Genomic DNA, 21,811 nt, shown 5'->3' with positions numbered 1-21,811 from the left:
TCAAGATTTCTTCTATATACTTGGATTGAGTAATGAAAATCCCATTTTTCATTTGCAGTATCTGTAAACCTATAAAATACTTTATTTCATTGATTAATGACATCTCAAATTATTTTCACATTTTATTTCCAAAGTTCTTGCATAAAGAATCATTTCCACAAAAAATAATATCATCAACAAATATGGCTGAAATCAGTATTCCATTATCCTCATCATTCTTCATATACATGTTGTTTTCACTAGTCCTCATAAATCCAATCTTGATTAAGTAAGAGTGCAACCTTTCATACCATTCTCTAGGTGCTTGCTTTAGGCCATATAAAGTTTTGTTCAACTTACATACCTGATCTTTATTCTTCTCTTTAATAAATCCTTCAGGCTTCTCAATATAGACTTCTTCTTCTAGTATACCATTCAAAAATGCAAATTTAACATCCATTTGATATACCTTAAAATTTTTGTAAGCAGCATATGCCAACAATGTTCTCACTCCCTCAATTCTTGCCACAGGTGCAAAAGTTTCACCATAGTCTATTCCTTCTTCTTGAGCATAACCTTTGCAAACTAGCCTTGATTTATTCTAAATGACCTCACCTTTTTCATTTAGCTTATTTCTGAAAATCCACTTTGTATCGATTACATTTTTCTCTTTTGGTCTTGGGACCAGTGTCCATGTTTTATTTTTCTTGATTTGTTCAATCTCTTCTGTCATAGCATTCACCCAATCTTCATTCCTTAATGTCTCTTTTACTATCCTCGGTTCAAACTCGGATATCAGACATGTGTTCTATCTCCGTTTGTTCCTTGTCATCACTAGATCATCCTTATATCCTATAATATGACTTGATTCATGATTTTTTCTGACATATTTTGCTAATATAGGCTTGGTAGGCTCTGTATGATCTTCTTCATCACTCGGTAACTGAGTATTTTCCTCATCGACTTTCTCGGTTAGACTTCTCGATTGTACATATACAAACTCTTCGTAATCTTCTGGTTCTTTGGAGTTTCTTTCATCATTCCTTTCTGCAAATTCATCAATTTTCACATTTGCACTTTCCACTATTTTGTTAGATGATTTGATCAGACATTTAAATGCTTTATTCCTAGAGGAATAACCAAGAAACGTTCCTTCCTCTCTTTTTTGATCAAATTTTCCATTTCTGTCATCTTTGTGAACATAACATCTACTTCCAAATATATTAAAATAACTTACATTTGGTTTCTTGTCATACCAGATTTCATATGGTGTCTTCATAGTTGCTTTCTTTAGTTGTACTCGGTTCGGGGTGTAAACTGCGGTGCTTATTGCTTCTCTCCAAAACATTTGAGGTACTCTCTTTTCTATCATCAAGTTTTTGGCACAATCTATAATTGACTTGTTTCTTCTTTCAGCTATCCCATTTTGTTGTGGTGTTCTCGGTACAGACACTTGTCTCTTTATACCATGATCATTGCAAAATAAGTTAAATTCATCTGAAATGGACTCTCCTCCTCTATTAGATCTTAGACATTTCAACTGTCTTCATGTTTCATTTTCAACTATTGCCTTATACCATTTGAACATTTGAAAGGCTTTTGATTTCTCTTTTAAAAACATAACTGACATCATCCTTGAGTAATCATCCACAAATAATATGAAGCATTTATCACCATAATAACTTTGAACTTTCATAGGACCACAAAGATCAGTGTGTACAAGATCTAAAATTCCTTTAGAAGTGTAAGACTTACTTGTAAAGCTTTATTTTGTCATCTTACCCATCTGGCATCCTCGACATATTGCATTCTCAGGTTTTTCCAAGCTCGGTAGACCTCTTACTCGGTGCTTCTTACTTATTTTGATCAGGTTATCAAAATTTACATGACAAAACCTTTTATGCCATAACTAGGTGTCTTTTATTTTTGCATCTAGATAATTGTTCCGAGTTGAGTCAAGATGAAATGTATTACCTCTTGTTTGAGTCCCGATAGCAGCCAACTTTCCATGTTTGTCATGAACTTTGACAATTCCTTTCTGAAATTCTATTCGGAATCTTATATTGTTTAGTTGTGCTACACTCAACAAATTGTATTTCAAACCCTCAACCCAATATACATCATCACATTTAGCATTGTCAAGAAGTGTGATAGATCCTTTACCTTTCACAAGACATGGTGCATCATTACCAAATCTTACATGACCTCCATCACAATCTTCTAATTTAACAAACTTGTGTTTATCACCTGTCATGTGATGTGAGCATCCACTATCTATGATCCAAGAATCATTATTATTTATGTGTGAAATTAAGGCTTTTTCTTCATAACTTTCTTCATCTGATCCATCTTTGATAGCCACATATACAACTTCCTCTATCTCAGTCCCATCAGATTTTTCATCATTGGATTCCTCAATAGCTACTAGACATGTCTTTCTATCTCTCCTTCTGAAGTCTCGATGCCCTTTGTATTGGTTGTCTTTCTATATGTCATCTCGGTATTCTCTCTTTTCACTAGATTCTTTGTCAGTATAGTTTGAAGCCATATGTCCAATTTTATCACAGTTAAAACTTTTCAAAGGTAACTTTCCTTTATCCTTACATTTGCCTCTTGATAACCTTCTGGCCAATAATGCTTCAAACTCTTCTTGCTTTCTGATTTCCTCATATAGTTTGTGTACTTCTTCCATGTTTTTGTGAAATCTCTCACTTTCTCCACTATGATTTCCTTCAGCATACTTATACATTCTATCATTGTAATCATTAGATTCATCAAGATGAAAAAAATTGAATGCAGATTCAACTTTGTTAACCGAAGACCCACTGTTATCAAAATTACTCAACTCAAAAGCATGTAGCTTACCGATAGTAGCATCCAAAGAGACTGGCATGTTTGGTACAGACCTTAATTCATTAATTACAGAGACTTGAATGGCATAAGTAGGTAGAAGTGTTCTCGGCAACTTACTTGTTACATCCTTTTCTTCAATAGTTCCTCCTGCTCCTTTGATTTGATTGACAGTTTCCTTTAACCTTGTATTGTATTGGATTGTGTTCTCACCTTCATTCATTCTCATGGATTCAATTTGTCCTCTTAGATTGTCTACTTTTGCTCTTTGAATATGTTCATCACCACCATACATAGATATAAGCTTATTCCACATAGCTTTGGCATCATTACAACCTTCTAGATCATTGAACTCTGAGTCGATCAATACTGATGTTATTTCAATCATTGCTTGAATATGTTCTTGCTTTGCCTTTATCTCTTCCATTGTCATCGGGTAGGTGCTAGGTGCAGTGTAATCATTCTCCAGATAATATGTTGCATATTCTCAAATTCCTAATAAGTGCAGCTTCATCCTTTTCTGCCATGTGGAGAAACTTAACTTGTTCAACTTTGATGCATCCCTTTTATACATCTTTGGGTCTTGCCTCAAGTTCCTTTAAACTTTTCTTTCAGAGTTCTAGCTCTGATACCAATTGTTAGTTAGATGAGAGGGGGGGTGAATCAGATAAACTCACAATACAATGATCTATCCAGATTCAACCTCGGTAGAACTTACTTGATATGCAACTATGACTATAAATCATTCAAACTCATAAACTGATAAACTTAAAACAACAAAACACATTTAACACTAGATTTAATGTGGAAACCCAAATAGGGAAAACCCACTCTAAGATTTGAGACCCACTAAGAAAATATACTCTTCTAGAGTATGCTCGGTTAAAAGCCAATCCTATTAAAGATTACATAAACACATTGCTAGATGTGACCCAGTCAAGGGATCTCCCTGAGATCTATCAGAATCTTGCACTTTGTTAGAAGTGACCTTGTCAAAGGATTTCAAACACTCATTCAAAATGTTACCTTGCTAGAGGATTTACAAATAAGACTGTTAGGTCCAATCGGTTAAGAGATTTCCTGTCACTTACAAAAATAAATAATAGTAATAAAATATATCTACAACTTCACATCTGAAATGTTAAAGCAGACTCTATGTGCTCAAAATAATCTTGTCAAAAGACTTATCTTCCTCCTTGTTGGGCTTCTCAGTCTATTCTTCAATCAGATCTTCAATCTTCTATGCAGTATCACTGCTCTTCTATTTGCCCACATACTGTGTTCATCAACTTTTACTTATTTATAAGCAATTCTGAACCACTTAATCTCCTTAATCACATTTCCCATGATTAATCTTAGCCATCAGATCTTCAAACTTGACTAGGTTCATTGAATCCTTCGTACTGAAAAATGTTTTATCTTGCCTTGGAACTTGTATACCTTCGTTGGTACTTGTGCTCAATTATGACCATTCAATTTGTGTTGTAGATCCAACTCTTGAATTTTCATTGCCGTTGATCCTTAACAAACTTCTTGCACGACATTCCAATCTTCTATAAATCTCGAGCTCTTTGCATCCTTCATTTAATAATGTATTTATTCATCTAATGCATTATGTTACTACACGGTTGATACTCGGTAAATACTAAACTTTACTCAGTAGATATTATTTCTTCTTTAATCGACACTGTTAACCTTGGTGTTTACCGACTACCTCCTTGCTCGGTAAAATAGAACAGTATCAAACCTTTACTCATTTTGTTGCATGAAATCTTTTCTCCTTTTTATTTAGTCTTCGAATACACATATATAGGATATTAAAACAATCAAAATAACATAATCTCATCACTGTCTAACTTAGTAATAGTTGCCCATTGAATAACTTATTACTCCCCTTCATTTTCAAATTCTTTCTATGTCACTTATCGACATCTTTATACTCATCAAAACATACTCTTTAAGATATGGCAACATCATACTGAATCAGAAAATCAATTGCTTGACATCAATGACAAAATAATATTATTAAGACAGTAATCATTCTTTATCAATTATATCATCAATCTCCAACAACCTTCTCAATATCATCATACCAACAAACTTAATGTAATGCCAACAAGCTCGAGGCAAGCGGGTGGTCGGTGGGAGGCCAACAGGAGCATATCCGAGCGGACAGCGGGAGCTTGGTAGGCTTGAGGTGGCCAGGAGGCAGAGCCTGGAGCCGGCAGAGTAGTGGAGGGACCACGGGGGGCCGTGCAAGCAGCATAGAGACCATGGCCTACTGTAGCATATACGGACCTACACAGGTCGCCGACCCACCCAAAAAGGTGTTTTTTTTTTTGTTTTTTTTTTTTAAATAAAAAAAATGAACTTTTGTGATAATTTATTTTTTTGGAAATCTGGCCTTGGTAAGTCGTTAAAACTTCCCAAAAAAAAATCTCAATCTTCGTGCACAAGGTTGTACGACTAGGGGCTTATAAAAAAATTGTCTCCAGAACACCAAACACCAAAATATATAGAATTTTATATCAAAATTCATGGAAACAGCCTCCTAAATCCAACCGCAAGGTTGTTTTTGCACCAAAATGTACCAAAAACTCAGCTACCCTTAGAAATGAAAAAAATCAACTGTACAAAACCCCGAAAACATAGATCTGAAGAACAAGGCCCAAAATCTCTCATGAAGAGAACAGGGGCATGCAGATCTGAAGCTCTGATATCATATTGGAGTTGAGGAAAAATCAACTCTATAGCTCCCAAAGATCACCTACATGCAAACCTGTCACAGAATGAGAGAAGCAAAAAAGCTATGGAGGCCATAATTCAGAGATCCAGAAAAGAGGAGTCATATTGATTGTGCAACAAGAATGCAATTCAATAATTATAGTTGTTATTGTAAAATACAAAGAGAGAATCCTTATAAAAGGATACTTGAAACCCTAAAGGAGAAAAACCCTAAAGAATTATAAGATTCCTAAGTTTAGCTTAAGCATAAAGTATAATATACTAATAAAATATTACTCTAACGGGTATTATTGAATATCCATATAGATTCCTTGTTCAAGATGATCTAGAGATGCTAGCTATAGTAGTTCTCTTAAAAGGCCATTGGGTTGAGAGTTAGGTCTTGAATTAGATGGATAGTTTCTATTGACAAGCAGAGTTTCCTTCTCTATTTAGGGTCTCAATATGAAGCCCCAATCATAAACTCCTTAAATGACTTGATTTTGAACAAAAGAGATGGTTGGTGTGGGAAAGAGGTAATGAAGGGCATGAGAAGGGGTTTGGAGAAAGATGGATCATTGTCTAGGATTAGAGAAGGGGTGTGAGTTAAAGAGGCATATTTTTTATGAATTTTCATCAAGGGTTAGAGGAGAAAATAAATGAAGATCTGAGTGTGGTTTTGATGGCCTCAGTTTATGAAAAAAAACAATCACAGATGAGATGTCCTTCCCTTCAATAATAGAAACATGTTGTGGGCTTATTGAGGTAGTTAGTACATTATTCAAAGTCAAACCCAAGCCCAACCAAATTAATAGAATTAGAAAGGCAATACATTATATATCCATCTCAATATAAGCCCAAGGATGAAAAAAGGATAGCCCATTTTACATAGTGTTATTAGGCATGTGTAAAAATGTGGGGGACTAAAAATTGGCCACAAACACTTTTTGGTCCATATAGGGCATAACACAAACACATTATAATGTTCTCATGTTATGGCTTAATAGTGGTTGAATCTAATCTTGATCACTACTAAACCACAATATGAGTGTGTTATAATGTGAATATATATTTGTAACTTAGTAAAATTCATCATTGTATAGCTAGAATTAAAGGGAAATCACAAATCACTGTCCAATTAAATAATCCTAACAAATATCAATAAAATAATGCAAACAAGGCAATAGGGTTTTATAATCTTCAATCAAAACTCCCTATTCCATGATTGCATGTAGCTTCCAGTGTTATTTTTCTTGTTGTGGTATGACGGCTCTCATATATTGTGTTGCTCACTTGCAAATGACACGAGATTTCGAAGTTCGTGATTCTTGAAAATGAAGAATTGGTCCTAAATTGATAGATTTCTAGGGAAGATTGAATGAGAGGTGGAACTCAAGTGAGCTCAGAGGTTGATTGATAGTTGAACTGCTGATTTGGACGTGGAACTCCATTGATTGAATTGATTGAATAGATAAAAGAGTTAACTTATTGATGAAAAAAAGGCTTTATTTAGAAAAAGCTAATTGGAAAATAGAAAAAGAATGATTGGAGGATAATTGATTGATGACAAACAAATCTTTATTAGAAAAAACTAATTGGAAGATAGAAAAAGAACATGATTGGAAGATAGTTGAGAAAATGATTTAATTAATCAATTGATTGAAATGATCAATTAAATAGATTGAATTGTTAACAAGAGATGACTAATTGAATGCCTTTTGGAAAACAACAAATTACAAGATAGAAATAAATGATTGGAGAGAATTTAAAGGAATGATTTAATTAATCAATTAATTGAATTGATTAATTTCATTATTAATTTAGCATGTGTTATAGGATATTTTATTGAAATTCAATTCCATCTTGCATGCTTTTGAACTTGATTTAGAAATTCAATTTAATCTTTGCATGATAATGAATTTTAATAATTCAATTTGATCTTTGAATATATTTAGAACTTGACTTAAAACTCAATTTGATTTTTGAATGTTAATTGAAATTTGATTTTAGGAATTCAATTTGATTTTTGAAATCATGAAATTGACATGTTCACGTAACGAAATTGGATGAAATTACAAAAAGATGAATTTGAATTTGAATTAGAGGAATATAATGAGCTAATTAAATGAAATTAGAATTTGGGGAAATTTGAATATGAATTTGAATTAGAGGAATATTGAAATTAGATGAAATTAGAATTTGGGGAAATTCAAGTTTGAAATTGAAGAATGAATTAGCTAATTAAATAATTTAAAGAAACTATTTAATTATTTAGAATTTGAATTTAATAAAATAAAAACTATTTAAATTAATATTAAGAAAAGTGTTTCAATGATTAATTGATTAGAAATTGAAATTGAAATAATTAGTAAGATGATGAAGAAATATGATTTTAGAATAATAAGAGTAATTAATTTAATTAAATAATTAAAGAATTGTTTAATCATTTATAGGAATAATTAGCACATGATAAATGAGACATTTTTAGGTGTCTACAATATTAACATGATCATATCATGCCTATAATTAAAAAAAGAATACATAGTTTTTATTCTATGTTTCCCTCTATATCTCGTTATCTCTCACTATCCCTCTCCCTCTCCCTCTTCCTCTTTGTCTCTCTTTTTATTCTTCTTTATCTCCCTCTACCAATTTTATAGTCAATATTCTATCACTAGGGGCTCCAAGATGTGCTAAAAAAATAATGGCTTTGTAAACTTAATAGAGAGAGGGAGATAGAGAGGGAAATATAGAGAGGAATAAATAGAGAGATATAGAAGAAGTGGAGAGCAATAGAGAGAGAGAGAGAGAGTTTGATATAGAGTGATATATATATCTTCATACATTGTTATGCCTCACAATTTCACATGATGTTTAGCAATAATTTTGGTGTATGTGATTTATCATTAGAAAATGTGCATGTCTCTAGCCCTGATTAGCAAACTGGTCATATCCAACTAATCCTATAATTTTGAACAATCGCATATGGTAGGACACTAGTTCCCAATACTAGTGTCCTCTCAATTTGGCCCTTTGAACTGTCAAATAGCGTAGAAAACTAGCACCTAGTGCTAGAGTCCTCCCAATTTGGCCCTAAAATCAAATGTTTAGATATCAACTTAAAGTCCTTAACTAACATGACCTTGTTGTCAACTTCTCCCAAATAGTTATTTTTGAAAAGGTATTGGTTGCATATAAAAGAAATTTCCTTTCTCATTTACAAAAATTTCCAATAATATCTCTCTCTAAAGCCCTAGAATTCAAGATCAATAAAGGTGATAAGTCTAAAAGAGTTATCAAGCATACAATGATTAGCTATCAAGTATCATCTATTGTTTATTGTTTACCCTTCTTATCATGTTGTACTAACCTCTTGTAGGACTTCATGATATCAAGTCATCATCACCTTAAATGAGATTCAAGTAAGGTTTTCATGCCTAAAGTATTCATTATCATTAATGTTGTTTCTTTTTCCTCTACTTCTTAGGTAACACATAATTGTTATCATCATCATCATCATTTCTATTGTGGAGGTAGGAACATCAACATGGGTTTTGAATAAAGAAATCTTACATCACAAAATTTTCCCTTCATGTGTATAGGTGGAGATCTCAAGGATTTTGATCATGGCAGTTACATGGACAGATAGATAAAACTATGATAGAAATTCTCAAACTTTGGATGGTAAAAATCCCTAGGACATTAGAGCTAGTCACTATTTTTTAGACACTTTGTAGTGCCCCGCCAGGAACCCCAAAGGAATAACCACACATCTAGGCAACTAAGGGTGAAATAAATAAAATTTAAATCACATTAAGTGCATTAATTACTACATCGCACAATAATAACACAAGCGGAAGACTAACACCAGAATTCCTAAAGGGTTATCAACGAAGAATTAAAGTAAAAGTTAAATTCCATAATTACGATTAATCCAATAATCCATCATTACTCATTGAACAAAATAAACCATATACAATAACAAATAACACCATTTAAAGATTGAAAGAGTAATAATATAATCTTCTCTTAAATTAAGCATTTACACAAATCATATAGATAGTTGATAAATAACATCCAAAACTAGGATTACATTGATCATAAAATACTTGGCTTCCAATAATACATATAAAGTTAACATCTTTACCAAATACAAGGTTACATAAATTCATTGATACAATTGACCACATAGGTCTCCAAAGAACAATAATCTCCAACATGAGATAGAGCATGAGTCACGAACCATAGGAACACCTATGAATCCAATCCTCGCATGAAGGTACGAACAAGAATATCTGATGGGAAGTGGCACTACCACCCAACCATGTGATCCCAAAATGGAATCACTCCACCGTGCTAGGAGATAGCAAAGGGCCCTCAAGCAAGCATAAACAAGACAAGGACGACAATACAAAATGACTCCACAATACTCTAAGTGGCTCGATATCACAATATACTAGTGACCCTAAAGAGAGAGTGTCATCGCATAGCTTATGATGGTTACCCTAGGTAGGCCTCCATAGGTCCCGACCCCCATCCTGGGTTATCCTGGTAACCTTTCTCAAACCCTTGATTCCATCTAAGTCTCATGAGGACCCTACCAACCCTTCGTGAAGACAAGGTGGTCGGTTTGCCATTCCAGACCTTCCCACTACATCTTGAGCCTATACGAGCACTCAACCATGCGTGAGGTACAATATCTTAATTAATATTAAAACTACCCACCCCCTAATAAATTATTAGGTTATCACTTATTAACTGACTTTTAAGGGGTTATCATGCCAACCACTTTGGGTGCGGCCCCCACTCGAAAGCCACTCTCTCATAGGACACTAAATGAACATGGTCACTCTATGAGAACCCTATGGCAAAACAGGCAGCCATAACACCACTATCCAAATACAAGTGACCAAAAACAAAGACATACTAACACTTCGTTAACCATAAGGAATAAGCACTACATGGTTAAGACAATGAGGTCATAATACATTACTTGGTCAAGAGATATAAAATATGCCACAACAAGATGACTAAAAAAGACGAGGGACAACAACCAAATAAACCCCTTGCAAGAAAAGTTAAATTCACTAAGTCTGAGCACAGTCAATCTTTTGAAAATAACAACATCATATATACTTGAAATTTCATCCCTTAAATTAAATAAAACATCACCATGAAAATTACAAGAAATTCAAGTCATCATTGCACTGATAGGACTAGAAATCTAACTATTCATAATACTCAATTTACTTCTTTTAACTTGAACCAGCAAAAATCACAATGATTAAATGAACTAACACCCCAAAATAAATAGTACATTTAATCTAAAGGCAACATTTAATTTATAATCTTAACCATTTTATTAAACTATTAATAAATTAATAAAAACTACTATATATAAAACTATATATATAATAATAATTAGTAACTATTATTAATGTTAAATTGGATCATAAGAATGAATCGCCACCTCATCCTCATACACCATTCACATGTGCAATATGATTCATGAAATGACAAAGGTGAAATACTAAATTTTTGATTAAAATGAGAGAAAATACCAAACTACGAAAGACATCAATCATGAAAACACATTTGTAGATCATGCAATCCACAAGTTGCTTGTATTGATTTGAATAATAAATAAGTGTTTCAACTATAACAAAATAGCTATAAAAGTAAGGTTGCATAATAAGCTAAAAATTTCTAATTACTAGCCTTGAATCATGATTTCTTGGACCCTCAAAATGGTCGAATCCCTTACAATGTATAGTATTAAAATCCATAAAACCCAAGAGGAAACCATGCCTTTAACTTAGTTTCAAAATAAGGGGAATTGCAGTCGACATGCAAGTCATTGCCTTTGGATCTCCACTTAACCATACTACATATGTATTAGCAATCAGTTATCTTCCAGGAGCTATGGCTCTATAGTCTCCATGTGTGCAATGTCCCTTGATGACATCCCTAGTGCATGACAAGTGTAACTGAAGAGTTGTTAATGAACTACAGTAATAATTAAAGTGGCACCTCCCTAAGCATGTATCTACTTGTCAACTACTAGTTTGCCTTTTGTTTTTTCTTATCTCCCTCCAATTGTTTTAGGAGCATCTCTTGGTCTTGAGGAGTGAGAAACATCCACTCAATTTGTTCATCTATCTCCATGGTTTCTATTTGGGATTCAAACGTCTATTTTTGAAGAAATTATTTTGTTTGATCAATGTCTTCCTCCTTGTCCTTATGAAGCAGCTACCGATAAGGAGGGACCTTAAAGAAATCAATCTAGACCGGTCACCAAGGGTAAACACAATGGAAAAACATAGATATGATGGAGGCAATGCAGGATAGGTTATTTTATTGCATGAAATTTGATTACATCCAACCGGTAACAATCGGATTACAACATACCGACACACAGGTCTGGTAGAATAGGTCACAATTGGGACCTTGAATCGAAAGATCTATCTTCTATGTATAGTCTAGATGTTTGATTCTCTTATTGATTCTCATTTATATATATATCGATCCAAAGGATCAGTCGGCCCAAAAGGGATTAAAACCGAAGAACAAGACCTAACATGAAAGCAACAAAGGTCGGCCTCTACCAAGAGATTCCTCCAAAAAATCCAAAGGATGAAATGTACAAGGTTGACCATATGCCAAGAATCATTGAAATCAACACCCAAGGCTCTGCAAGCTTCGAAATGGGTTCTGGTAGATCACCAGAATAGGTCTTTGGCAATTGATAACAAAGGAACAACTGGTAACAATAAACTGTCATGGAAATTGGTAGAGATATCTGATTGGAAAGTGATCCAAATGCAATGTGGTCTGAAAGCAAGAAAGATGATCAAGTCTTCAAGTAGAATCCAACTCTGCAAGATCCGGTGAGCCAAAACCAAGACACGCAGAAAGGAAAATTGAAACTACAAATAGAGAACAAAATAGAAAGGAAAATGTTTTTGGTTGATGCAAGATTGTTGTGAATCGGGTATGCTACTGCATCATACATCCAAAGTTATTGGAAAAATGTGAGCCTATCACTTTGCTGGGGTTAGAGGAAAACCAAGGTGGTTTTCCTCTTCCTGAGAAATCCAAGATGAATCTTCAACTGGTATGTCCTTCCACTTCACAAGATATTCCTTATACTCACTGCTCCAGGTACTATGCCCAATCCTCCTATCCAAAATCTCTTCAATCCGATTCGGTTCCTTCTAGGGAAATTGTTTCTTCAAGTTTGTAACACTATCCTCACTAAATTTCAGTTCATGGTACTTATGAAGATCTTCAATGTTGAATACATGTGAAATACTTAGACTATCTGGTAGCTCCACTTCATATGCATTTCCAGAACTAAACTTCCTCAAAATCTTACAAGGTCCAAACTTCTTCATCTGCAACTTATTCTAAGTTCCAACCAGGAATCTCTCTTTTCTCATATATACCATCACTTCATCGCCAACTTCAAATTCCTTATTTCTCATCTTCTCATCTTCCTTCTCCTTATATTTTTTGTTCATGTCTTCCAAATGTTGTTTAGCCTAAATATGCAATGTTGCCATATGATCTGCAAAATCTTTTGTTGCTGAACTCTTCTGGTCTTCACTGCTAATGTCTCTCAATTTTTCTATACCTGTAGGGTGCACTCTGGTAACAATCTCAAAAGGTGTTTTTCTAGTAACAATCTCAAAAGATAAAGAAGGAGACCAGATTGAATCTGTAATCTACTGATTATTATCAATATCATTTGCATCTATTGAAATAATAGTTTCAGTTGTCTGTTCATCCAATTTTAAAAATTTTGGTTCATCTCCTAAGTATGGAATCCCAAAGACTTCTGGAACTGATCTTTGAACACTCTCCTGAGATCTTTCAGGAACTACATCATATTAATACTTCTTTATCATATCCCTCAAAATTTCTCAGGTCTCCCATTGAACCTCTACATTCTTGCCAATCATGATTTTATTTACTCGGGTTTTACTTCTAAACCTTTCTTTATTTTCCTGAATAATCCTATCAACTTTTGTCTTAGCAATCACCGAACAAAGTTGCACTAATTCATACTCCTTAATTATCTCTTCTTCTACTCTTGTTGTTTCTTTTCTCATATCCAAGATATCATATAAACTTTTAGGGACTTCAAAAGAAATCTCAATAAGTTCCTTACTATACTTATTCAAATATACAATAGTAGTTTCTTCTAGAGATCTTTTCTCGTTCTCATCCAAATGATCATAAAATTGAGAAAGAAATTTAAGGTTACCTATTTTTTTTATTTCTTCCTTGACTTGCTTGATATTTATACCAGTTGAATCAGTATCAACTCTTGGTTTCCTACTCGTCTTACCTTCACCAAAGGATTGCATCTTCACAACCCTAGCAACAGTACCACTCTTCTTCACTTTTCTCACTACTTCATCTGATTCAATCTCCTCTTCCATAATGGTTGCTGCATAACTCTTCCAAGTTTTCCTTTCTTCCTCTTCTCAGCTCCATCAGATGGTTTTGATTGAGGCTTAGGTGGAGGGACGGGATTTTGAGCACCAGAGGAAGGTGTTGGCTTCCTTGTTTTCCTTGGCTTTGGGGAAGGAGTTTATGGTTTGGTCTTCTTAGGTTTAACCATATCCTCTTCCTTCAAGATGTTCCTCTCTTGGTCCCTTTAGACTACCTCCTTTGTGATTCTCATGTCTTCTACAAGTTACTCTACTTATTTTCTCACTCTTCTCTGTGTTCTAGGTTTGGTGAACTAAGAGTGTGGGCTCAATATTTTCTCCTTATATGTATCAAGCATTTCCTCATTTGTGTCTACCAACTTACTCAAGAGATGTTGAGCAGATGCATTAAGAATATCACCACTAACCTCATACCGCGTGGGCATTATCCAAATTGTTCTAGGTTCAACAGCCTCCATCAAGCATTGTTCAGTGTCCACCATGAAGCATATGGTGTCTTCATACTTTTCAACAATTTTCTTAGGGATCCTTTCCCTACTCTACATCATGCCTTGGAAATTTTTGAAATAACCCCACAGAATAGCTCTCTGAGCTTGTGTATCACCAAATCCATCAAGAGTTTCCTTTATCTGTACCATCACCGGCCTGTCATAGGCCCATTAAAATTTACCTGCACTTGGGACCTTATTCATGAAATAGAAGTACAAATAGATAATCAAGGTACCAAACTTGAATATATGATTTTTATCCTACTTAATCTTCTTCAGATTACTCAAGAGCTCATTCTGGAGCACCTCACACAAATCATATAATTTATCTTCCTTAAGGATTTGAAAAGTAGTGTAAATGGTTGTACTAGATACTGAGTTATCTTTGTTGGACTGACAGACCTTGTATACCATCACCTTGGATGAAAATCTAACATCATGTTCAACAATGTTACTGATTGCCATTGATCTTCCATCATGTTCAGAACTGGTTGCCTCTATCATGGTCATGTTCTTTACATTCCTTAGGGCAGGAAATTAACTAATTGAATTCAAACATGTTATGGCTATGATTTATTGATTTTTGATCTTGTGCAGCATATCAAGCTAGTTAAACTCATCATGAACTCTTCTCATAATGAATCTAATCCATTCGGGTTCATCAAAGATCAGAAAGTTCATGAACTGGATGAAACCCTTATCCTGGAGTGATTTGAATTCGGGTTTAGGGTTACCCATGCCATCTACCATGTGCTTTGTGTAAAGCTTCAGCATTTTAGCATTCCCAATTTCTTCAAAATTGCAATGAATAAATTCCCTAATGTCTTCAACATGTAAAACACCATACGGAATGAATGAAAATGCCCCTTGCGGATCATCTTCCATTGATTTATATGGGTGTTTCTTTAACTTAGGTCTTGCCCTATCAGTTATATCAACAACCAATGGAGTCACCACACCAAATGATGCCATTGTCAAATTTATGTTATGGACAGAGAAAGTTATTGAACTCTAAAAATAACTTTTTGTCTTCAACCAGATGCAAGAAATCTTTTTTGAATCTCTCAAATCTCAGGGTTCGCTTCACAATCTATTCGCCAACCTCTCCTGCTCTTTCTCTTCAAATACAATATGAGAAATGAGAGTTAAGTCCCCTTTTTATCCACTGCATAACTAACTTTTAGGTATAATAAATGCTCAACCCTAACTCTATCGGATGCTTTGTATCTCATGAATATTCTTCCAGAGTCACAAATCAGCATGAATTCTTCTGGAGATCCTTTAGGATCAACTGCACAATCATTCACAACCATCTGCAACCTCCTACATCAAGTTATAGATCTCAGACAGTGATTTTTTAGGATCTGCATGAGAAGCTTCCCCCTAAGGCCAAGTGCCTTAGTTATCGGATGAGGTTCTAGCACAGGAATTAGGTGCAGACTCCTTTACTTTATCTGAATCACCATTTTTGACCCATTTCTTCTTGTACTGCTCTCTAATCTCTTCAACCTTCACTTTTCCCTTATCATTTGACTTTTTCTTGTTTTTCAGAGCATTTTGGTTGATATTCTTGCTTCTAAAGAATTTTGCAATATGACCGGATTTATTGCAAGCATAGCAAACAATGTTGTTTATCTGATTAGGCCTAAAATTACCTTGATTTCCCTTTGATTTGCATTGATTAGCAATATTTCCAAATCTTCCACAAGCATATCATCTTACATTTCTCCTATTTACCATACTTTTGCATTGAATTGACTTATGAGCATATTATTGCAATTGAAACATTGTCCGAAGAATGATGAATTATTCTGATTTGTCCTATTTTTGAGTTAACTTTCCATATGACCAAATTTATTGGAAACAAAGAATCTACCATTGAATTTATAATCATTAGGTTGTCTTATCATAGATCTCTTGTTTATTTGATGATTGCTATGACCAGATCCAGAGCTTTCTCCTTTCTCAAATCCAAGTCCTTCCATATCACCTTTATTCTTCTAAGATTGTAACATTTCATCCAGCTTAGCTGAGCTACTATTGAATTTTTCTTTGTACTCATTAGGAGTGGTATGTTGGAATCAGGGATCACTGGGAGGGGGGTTGAATCAGTGATCTACTGGTTATCAGACTTTCAAAATTAACTTTAAACCACTGGAAAGCAATACTTGAAACTAAAATGCAGAAACACAAAACAAACAACCACAACATCATAACACCGGATTTTTACATGGAAAAAAAATGGGAAAAACAACACTGGGATTTGAACTGACAATATTACTCCACTATGGCCAATAGCAAAACAATATTACAAAATGGGAATGCATAGGCATTCAGGGACACTGCCTAGAGCTTGTTGTTCAATTACAATAACCTGGAAGGCTACAACCCTCAGGGAAGTCCCACAGACTTATAAGAGAATTATAGTGATGAATTACAATGTATGAACTTTGAAATAGCATCTACTATGTCTGGATGAGTTTCGATTAAGTGCTAAATACATTGACTAGAGTACCTCCTTTGTTCTGCTATGTTCTCTGTCTCAGTCAGTTACTAGATCAATAATGTGCACATGAAGTTGCACCAAAATGAATTCTCGATCACCTCTCGGTCGCATATATTCACACCATACTTCAAAAAGATCACCCACACCAAACTTATATACTGACAACCACAAAATAGATCATTTACCATGTCAGTTTGAAGGTGAAATATGTAGTCACATGTCGGCTTGACCGGGTCCAAAAAGATAAGTGTGGACTGCCAAAACAATAACAAAATAATGTGTGTGTGTCGGCCCAATCATCCCAAACACACTTCAATGCACCACAATCACCAGAAAGCTTCCAAACCAAAAAATGCTCTGTTCTTCCTAAAATATTGGTTAATTAGCTACCAATTAACACCCGCTTTCAGATAAGGAGAATTACAACCACCGAATCGGATCTCTATGAAGAGTTGTCATCAACGGAAACCCTAAACCAATAATCTGCCACCAGAAACCATTAGAGTCCACCACATGAGTGTCAATTTCCAATAATCTCCCCCTTTGGCATTAATGGCAACACTTGTGAAAAATGGCTAAGTGTTGAGCACTGTACACCGGTTCAAAAGAATCAAAAGAATTTCTAAGGCTCCCCCTTAGACAAATAATTCCAATCTCCAATACTGTATATTTTTCATTGTTCCTCTCCCCCTTTGACAACAATGCCAAAGATGGGATGTTGTCCAAAACTCATATACAAAGATATTCACCAAAAATTTACAAGTACTTGAAGAGGTCAGCATAAACAATCTTCAAAAATCCTAGGTGACTATCCCACCCACTCTTCAAGTTATCCAAAATTGTGATAAATGCACTAAATACAGTAGCATGAATTTATAAATCCCTTAGGTCAGATGGCACAGGACAGGCCATTTCCTTCATACAATCTGCCTTGTTACTCAACATGATGTCCAACCGGGGGGCAATTAGGTTGTAGAGTTCACCAATTTTTCTCAAAATTTTATCCTTGTCCACTTGGAGACTTCAAATCTAATCATTTAAATCTATAACCTACCCTTCAACACTTCTGGTTAAAGTTACATTAGGATCAAAGGATTGAGAAATACCAGCAAGCTTGTCTAGCAAACACCTATCTGCTTATCTATATCTAGAGTGAATTTAGGCAAAATTAGGCAAGATTTGTACAATTTACCGCCTTTTGACAATGTGTCAGAAATAATCTACAATCTCTTATTTAATCTCTCTCTGTCATCCTCAATCATCTTCCAAAATATTTGAAATCTAACATCCTTAAATTTATCCAAAACTTTTTGTGTAGTCATCTTTTTCAAAGAATCAACATTGGTATTTACACTATTATTTAATTGCAATAATTTACCGAAGAGGCTATTATTGGAATCTACCTGTACATTTGGAGCCACCTACTACAATACATCAATTGACATCAAAATTAGCTTTTTATCTTCAAACTCTAACTTCACCAGATCTTGATTAGCCTGGGCTTGCACAGTAGCTATCAGCATAAGCTTCTCTATAGGAGACATCTTTCCAAGATTAACAGAACCATCAAGATTAATAGGGATCTGAGACGGGGTCCTATAACCGGAGGAGTGACAATTGTCGGATCAAATATACTTTTAACTTTATCAACCTCAACAACCTTGGCCTCTGCATTCTTAGCATCTTCCTTTTCAGCATCCCCTTTATCTTTTGCACCGGTGTTGCCACTTGGTGTAGTATCAACCTGTTGGATCTTCATTCTAGATTTTACTCCAAAATTACAATATCTTGGTTTGCGGATTTGGCACATTGTTTGGGATGTTCATATGTGTCCTCAAGTCAGATGGTTTGTGATTTAGAGGTCCGCAAGTGAATCTTTTAGTTTGATAGTCAATATAGTTGGTGTTCTTAAGGTTCGGTATAATAATGATGAAGATTCTAGTAAGTGGTGATGTTGTGGTTATTGCTATGGCAATTCATGACACTTGTGGAAGTTTCTAGATCATGTTCTATCTGTGTTGATGGTCCACATTGATCGTTGTGTTCGTTGTGGATGATTTCTCCAGTATGTTCACGTTATGCGGTGTTCTTGGACAACTAGATGATTGTAGTGCATTCCAGATGTTCCTGGCATAATTCTTGAAGTTTTTGGTTTAGGTCCATACTATTTATTAGTCGACATTATTTTGGTCTACATGTAATATTGTAGCATATAAGGTTATATTCTTTGTAATGTGTGATGAGTGTTGAGCCGACCTTGAAATATAGGTTGATGATTTGTATAAATAAATGTAATAGTCATCTGAGAGATGTATCTATGTTTGTGAACAATGATTTGATCTTTTAGTAATAGAGAAGTGTGAAGAAGTGTGAAAGAGAAGATTTTGTGTTGTGTGTTTAACCAGAATTATAACCAGGCTTGAGGAGATGTTATTCTATCAGTTCATGATCCTCCAGATGTAATCCGAATGTTTTTGTATGGTGGTGAGCCTTCTCGAGTTTGTAACCCTTTGTTTTTTTTGAGCAATGTGCCTAAATGCATGTGCAATCCCCATTGTAATGTTTCATTTACTCTTAATAGGGTATCATCTCATTGTGGGTAGGTTCCCACCATGGTTTTTCCCTTAACCAAGTTTTCTACGTCAAAAATCTTGGTGTTATGTGTGTAATCGATGTGGTGTTGATTTGTGCTTTCATTGTTAATAATTAGATCTGAAATTGAGTTTGAATTAAGTAAAGTTTGTGAGCAAACTGATTCACCACGCTTCTTAATTTGTTGCATTGTTGCCAATAATTGGTATAAGAGCTAGATCCTTTGAAAGAAGCTTGACCGCTTGAGGTAATCTAGAATGGAAACCCATGATTACAAGAAGGATAGTCCAAGATTTGATCGAACTAAGAACACTCTCCAAAAGAACCAGATGGAATGTTAGTTGAGATGCATTGGTGAAGAATATTAGAAGATCACTAAGAATGTCTATAATGTGTCTCTGAATGGTCCTACAACTCCGGATGAGATAAAGGAATTTAAACTCAATATTAGAGCTAAGGAATAATTTTTGAGTGCCTTGAATGATTCTAAAATGACTAATGTGATGGATTTGTAGACTGCTCAAGAGATATGGAAGAAGCTAGAGAATTTGTATGAAGGTGATAGCCATGTGAAAGTTGCTAAGTTATAGAGCTTGAAAGGAAAGCATGAGATGTTGAAAATGGACAAAGATGAGAACATTACCTCCTTTATGCAAAAAGTAAATGAGCTTGTGTTGAATATCAGATATGTCAGTGGAGTGTTGGAAGAATCAGAGGTTGTAGCTAAAGTGTTGAGATCCTTGTCTCTTGCTTACAAGCACAAAGATGCTTTTTATTGAGGAGATCCAAATAGTGACAGATGTAACTAGAGACACCTTGACTGGAAATCTTGTTGCTTTTGAGTTGAATGAATTTGGTGAATCTCTCACTAAGTTTGAATCTACATTCAAAGCTACTATTTCTGGAAAGTAGAAATATGATATAGGAGAAATTTCTACAAGTGTGTCTAGATATGAGAAGGAGATGAGAGATCTTGAAGAAGAAGAAGAAAGACATCTTGAGGAGCTTGAAGCACTTTTTGCTAGGAGATTGCCTAAAGGAGAAGGTAAGTATGAAGGAAAATTGCCTTTTAAATTTTTTTCATACAATAAGATACGAAATTTTGCTTCAAGGTGTCTGGAAAAAGTTCCTAAGAAGTCATTAAAGCCATATAAGCCTAAATATCAGAAGAAGTGTTATTATGTTGTTGATGAAGGTGTGACAGATGATGAATCTGATAAGGGAAATTCAGGAGATGAATGGGTATTCATTTCTATCAAGGAAGATGATCTAATGACTATTGATTCTACTAGCTTCACTAATGAGGAGAAATATTTGGCTGCTAAAGTTGAAGAGAAAGATGAATGGGTTATTGATAGTGGTTGCACTCATCATATGACAGGTGATAAGAGAAAGTTTGTGAGTATGCAAAAGTATGATGGTGGTGAAGTAATATTTTGATGTAGAGGACTTAGAGGTAAATCTAAAATCATAAAATAGACTTTCAACTGGTCAAGGTGATAGAACATGCCGTGGGACTCAAAATCATGTCTCTAAAGTGATAGGAGGGTTCTTGTCTCCAAGGTTGCAAGAGCAACACAAAGAAACCAATCTCCATTTCTTTGGTTAAATGATCACAAGGTTATTTTGATATTGGGGAGACTCCAAATAAAACAAAAAACTCAACTTACAATGTCCCAAATTCATTCACAAAGTCCTTCCCTTAGACTGTCCTATTAGGCGTACTAGCCCTACTTTTAGGGTTTTGGGGAAGTAACTTTTAAACCATGGATCATAAACACAAAATAAAACTTGTTTAGGATACCCTTTTCAGGATTATAAAACATACCTTAATTTTTCCTCGGGTTTTTTTGGATAAAACATGTCAAAAAAAATGTTGTCCTCATTTTTAAGGGGCAATTAGGTCACTTTTACAAAGGAGATACCCCAAAAAGTTACACAAACACCAAGAAAATGGTTCCAACACTTGTATTATATCTCCAAACCATCAATTCCACCAACTTTTGGTGCCTAAGTGAAGCAATTACCAATGATGAGGGACCTCAAAGAGATCAATCTGGACTGGTCAATAAGAGTAAACACAACTGAAACACAAAGATATGATGGAGGCAATGCCAAAAAAATTGTTTTATTTCATAAAAAATTGATTACATCCAACCAACAAAAACTGAGTTACAGGATACTGGCTCACAAGCTTAGTAGAACATACATAATAG

The sequence above is a fragment of the Cryptomeria japonica genome, chromosome 1 (assembly GCF_030272615.1).
Source record: "Cryptomeria japonica chromosome 1, Sugi_1.0, whole genome shotgun sequence".
Classification (NCBI taxonomy): domain Eukaryota; kingdom Viridiplantae; phylum Streptophyta; class Pinopsida; order Cupressales; family Cupressaceae; genus Cryptomeria; species Cryptomeria japonica.
Note: the sequence above shows the minus strand (reverse complement) of the source record.